At 35.7% G+C, this 5694-nt stretch overlaps 1 pseudogene; it reads left to right on the top strand.

Moving 5' to 3' along the window:
- The first annotated feature begins 4438 nt into the window (after positions 1–4438).
- LOC128248635 (U6 spliceosomal RNA) lies at positions 4439–4529 on the top strand (annotated as a pseudogene).
- Positions 4530–5694: the final 1165 nt, after the last annotated feature.

The raw sequence follows: 5694 nt of genomic DNA, 5'->3' as shown, positions 1-5694 counted from the left end.
GAAATATAACAAGTAACTGTAGAATATGTGGAGATGGACAAGAAACAATAAATCATATTATCTCTGGCTGCCCAGTCCTGGCTAAGAAGGAATATATTCACAGACACGACAGGGCTGGGACCTATATACACTGGAAGCTATGCCAGCACTATGGAATAACAACGCAAAAAAGATGGTATAAACACACGCCAGAAAAGGTCACAGAAAACGAGAAAGCAAACCATACTCTGGGATATGCCAATACACACAGATAGAGAAATTAAGGCAAATAGACCAGATATGGTTGTCAAAGATCATGAAGAAAAAAAATGCTTTGTAATTGATGTATCAATACCAGCAGATGACAACATTTCTCTAAAAGAAATGGAAAATTTTTCAAAATACAAAGACTTGAAAATAGAGATAACTCGAATGAGGAATCTAAAAACAGAAACAATTCCTATCATAGTAGGTGCCTTAGGTATAATAGAAAAATATTCAGACAAATACATAACAAAAACACCAGGACTTACAAATATATATAACATACAGAAAAGTGCACTACTGGGCACTGCACACATTCTACGCAAAACACTTTCAATACAGTAAACATAAGAGCACCACAGCAAACCACAGCACATACCCAAGGCGCACAGAGCTGCGCTCGGTAGTGAAGTGAAAGCACGTTATAAAAATAAAACTACTGAATAATAATAATGATAATAATAACAACAACAACTATAAAAAGGAAACTAAGGTCATAGATATTGCAATACCAGGAGTGGCTGTGTGGTAGGTAGCTTGCTTACCAACCACATGGTTCCGGACTCAGTCCCACTGCGTGGCATCTTGGGCAAATATCTTCTACTATAGCCTCCGGTCGGCTATTAAAGAGGGAAATTCTATCAAAATAAGATGCAAGGAAAGCATGAATAAATTATGAACAGAGAAAGACATAGCATGTTCCCTTTCACAGGATAACGATTTCTAGACGGGAAAAATTTAATCGGCAATATTCAACAGCAATTCCAGTTGGAATTGAGGGAGATGTCTACAATGGTTGAACTACACCAGAGAAAGTAGAACAAAAGAGAAAATCGAACTAGGAGAGAAATAACACTTAGGATATAAAGTGATTTTCTCCTTGGAAGGAAAGAGTGTTATAGGGGAAGCAATGTTCTTATTACACAGTTCAAATGAGAGAGGAAGTAGTGAAAGGAAGAGCCTACCAGTTTTGCGAATAGTCGGTAAAGGAAAACTAAAACGAGTAAAGGACAAGGAAAATTGTTCACAAATATTTTTGCTGAAAATATATCAGATCTAAACGACCTCGTATACCATGCAATGTAGTCAAAACGAAAATCGTTGGGGTTAAAATGTCAAACAAAACTAAGGGATAAAATCCTATATTGTAAGCGAATTCTGGTAACCAAAGTTGAACAGCTGATGATAGATCTTGGAAGGATAAAAGCAATAACAGAAAAGAAGATGAAAGAAAGACACAAGGACGACCTTGAAAGAATGCACAGTAGACACAAGAGATTACAGGTAGTAAAATAAGAAATAAGCAATATTAGGTAAAGCAAAAAGTGTCGTTGATACCAACAAAAAAAAACTAATCACTGCAGAACAGGTTCTCCGGAAACAATGTAAGTTTTACATACATCTGATAAATGAGGATGAATATCAGGGAAACAGTGTGCCAGATGCTGAAACAGCAAAGATGTTTTAATTTAGAGCAAAGAGGTTCATCATAACTGAATTTCCAAATTATTTGGAAACGTGTTGTAATTAACAGTTGTAATATCCATTGCGATTTTTCTGTACAAATTTGTTTCGGACATAATACCATACTTGAAGAAATCTGATCTTTTGCGAGCCACTTCATACATGATGTTTTGGCTCGGATTAGTTGCTTGATTTTCTTTTATTTTTCGTTTTTTTTAATTATTATTTCATTGAGTCCACATATCCGTTTCATGAAATATTTTCTTTTTGCCTCCTTAGCTTTGTGTACCATAACATTCTTTGTGTCTTTATAGATGTTTTTGACTATGTCCATAACTGATCTCAGTACATTAAATTCATTTCTAATTCTTGCTTTGCAGGATTACTGTGTATATGTATAAGGATTCCCTTAACTTCAATACCAAACATTGCAGTAATTTTGGAGTGTGTAGCGAAGATTAGACTATTCAGTGGGGAAAGTTAAACTTCATTTTCATTCAAAATGGATTTCATATGCACATTTATCATACCTGTTAAGCAGATTGGATTAGGTTGTGGATCTTTGGAACGTCATTGAAATCTCACAGTTCAGTTTACCCTATCCACCTATCCACTCTAACAGAATTTCTGTCACAAGATTGTTAAATTCTGTGTCTGCGTCTCCCCGTGCTCTATAATTAGTCTTCTGGGCACCCGCATCAGTGACTATTTCTCCAAACATCTCAATCAGGGTATTTCACGTACTAGGTTCCACTTCTACAGCAGAGAGATGTTTTGAATCGTTATTTAGATTCACATTTGTATGACAATTAGCCTGAACATATATAGCATCTATTGACTATCAATGTCAGTTAGTAGGTTATTGGTTACGTTGTTTATGTGAAAATTAGTTTATTGCTACCTATGATTATATATCGGCAAAGGTTTTCTTGTAGTTTAATTAATTAACATTTTTTTGGTATCAGATCTATGCAATGGACATTATTGACCTCTAGGACATCCATATTTGTATTGTTGTAGCTTTTTCAGATAAAGATGATATGCATAACGGATCAGTTTTTGGCGGTATCCTGTTAAAAGGGATCTTTCATGTTTGTATTTTGGACAGGGATCAAACCATTAACAAGTTTTTCGATTCAACGTTAGTTTGATCTAGGAAATGCAGAGCTATTTTCTGAACGAATCTCATATGTTATGTTTTCCTTTACTAGGCATTTCTTATATACCTGCATATTACCCTTATCACTCAGGGAATACCTTAATAGTGTTTGGATGAATAGGTGAGGTTCCTCGGTGGCAAACCCAGTCATTTTTTCTTATCGTAAGTAATCATTAGATTAATTTTGATACTAAATGATAATATTTTATAATTTTATACGGATTTCAAGCATCATGATACACGATTCAATTACATGCGTCTCAGTTGCATAAAGTGCTTTTCTATTTGACTTTAGTAGTGCCATTTGTAAGCCTGTATATCTATATATGGGTGTAGTTATAATTGGGTCTATTAACTGAAGGTCATATGCTAACAAGATTTCTTGCTGGTGTCATTATTAGATATTTGTAGACGGCAGCACCTATATATTGGGATCACAACGGTCATAGGTAGATAAAAGGAGACAGATGAAGAGCGGGAGAAACAGACAGGAAACAAACAGACAGAGAGACTGACAGATAGGCAGGGGTGTCTAGATGCCATTAATAGATTCAGTAGAAATATGCCGGAGCAAAAAAGAGATTATGTTATTGGAGAAAAGGGACTAAAATTTAGAATCTGTTTTTGTCGTTTGATTTTTTTATACAACTGGCTGAGCTGACTTGCAAGGTCAAAAGAAGATCAAAATATGTAACAGAAGCTACAGGAATCACTGTTGTTTACTGTTTTCACTATTTAGAAGTGTTGTTAGATTTGCTAGTAGAAACGAGCCATGAAGACAAACAGGCTAATTCTTTTCACTTGCTGTTTCTATTCGTCTTCCCGAATAGATAAATAAAATAAATATATGCATCAGTGCATCATTGCTGTATTTACAATATTTAATAGGTATGTTTTGTGATAGTATAAAGTGCTGTTGGTGGCGTTTAACGGTTTTACAGTGAATCATGAAAAAGAATTGACTAACTTGTTCTACCGATTACTGTTTGTATTTGTCATCACGGATAGAGAAATAAATAAATAAATACATCATAGCTGCGTTTACATCGTTTCATGTTTGTTTTTTACAGTGGTATAAATAGGTTTGGAGGAATTTAATAGTTTTCTAAGTTTTGTTAAAATATTGGCTGCCGTTTACAGCTTTGGTAACTGTGTGGTTTGTTATGATTTCAACTGTTCAGCTTTTGTAGATGTTTTAAGTTCTAGAAAAGTGTTTTGAATTTTGAAATTGTTTTGCATTTTGAATTATGCAGCGAAACAAATGCTGCCTGGAGTGTCTCAAAATTTCCTTCGTGATGAAAGAGAACAGGTGCTTGTGTTCGAGTAGCCAGAAGAAATTATGAATTAACAGAAAACGGTAGATTCTGAATTTCTAAAACCATTTCTCTAGTTAGATAGTCTGAGGTGCTTAACAGTTTTCTTGTAATGAAAGAGAGCAGATTTTGAAGATTTTGAGGTTTTCTTTTGGACAAATTTTCATTTTGACGGCTGAGGTGAGTTTGTATATCTATTTCTTCAGCTGCCGATTTGATGGAGATACCGAAAATCTGCCCAGCCGCTACTGCTGTTCCAGTATGATTAGTAATGCATAAAATCAAATTGGAAAGCTACAGAAAAGATTAGCATGGCCTCTGCGCATATTCAAGGAGTATTTAATGTGTTCTCTACTAGAAGAATCGTTACCGCCTGGAAAAAAATGCTTAGTGATATTTCTTTCGACTCTTTAATTTCTTAGTTCAAATCCTACCAAGGTCAACCTTGCCTTTCTTCCTTTCGGGGCCACTAATGTAGAAGTCATCCAAAATAAAGGTGTCCAGAACTTTTGTCAGAGTTTCCTTCATTTTAATGTCTTCAAAACGATTACCACTAAGCTTCTTTTACTCTCTCAAAGCCTCAACAAAGTACCCTTTGCCGACTGCCTGGTCAGAGGGACATAGATGATACCCTTGCCGTCGAAATAAGGAGTCATCATGAGCTTCCGGTAGACATGCTCTACTTGGCGTTCTTCTCTCTGGGAAGCCATAATGCTTTCACTGGGCCCTCTTTATTTTGGTTTCTTGTTTACAAAAGTAGATCTAGCTCTCCTCATTGATCACCAGGGATTCAAGTGCTCTTGGATAGAAGGTGCTGAATTCAACCATGTGTTTAACAATCTCCCTACTGTCACCTACGCGTATTTCCTTTTGATCATTACTGACCACCCTGGGAGCAAACTTTGTACAAATTTCTCTCATGTCCAGATCATCATGAATAATTGTGTACAGTTTCCCGACTAACTCTATACACGATGCTTTTTGCCTTTATAGACACACGACGGTCTTCAAGCAGAAAACCAGAAAATTGCTAATTTTCTCAATCACCTCTGACATTCTGGCATCTCTCTATCTCCCGCATCTCTCATTAATTTTCACTTCCTCCCTACCGTCCTTGAATCTCTTGTGCCAATCAAAAACAGATGGTCGGCTCATGCAAGTTAATCGATAAACAGTTTGGAGCATTTTGTAAGTTTCTGTAGCATTTTGCTCAGTCTAACACAAAACTTTATCGCATATCAAGTTTCTAAATTGCCTTCACATCCTGACTGCATTCCGCGAAGTAGTTAGCTGTGATAAATATAGTATTTAGTAGTGTGTCTAATGTGATAGTAAAACAGTTAGCATATCAGACTGTTAGATGTATAGTTATGATATATTAAAATTCCAGTAGTCTAAGACAGTTCAAACTGCCTCTTCTAAAAGGTCTCAAAATTTCTAGAATGCATCTCGTATGCCTCTAAGGCTTTCAATATCTACTCAAAAGGAATATTGTCGGAATTTTTTCAGGAGTCA

The sequence above is a fragment of the Octopus bimaculoides genome, chromosome 8, assembly GCF_001194135.2.
Source record: "Octopus bimaculoides isolate UCB-OBI-ISO-001 chromosome 8, ASM119413v2, whole genome shotgun sequence".
Lineage (NCBI taxonomy): Eukaryota > Metazoa > Mollusca > Cephalopoda > Octopoda > Octopodidae > Octopus > Octopus bimaculoides.
This window is presented reverse-complemented; position numbering and strand designations above follow the sequence as displayed.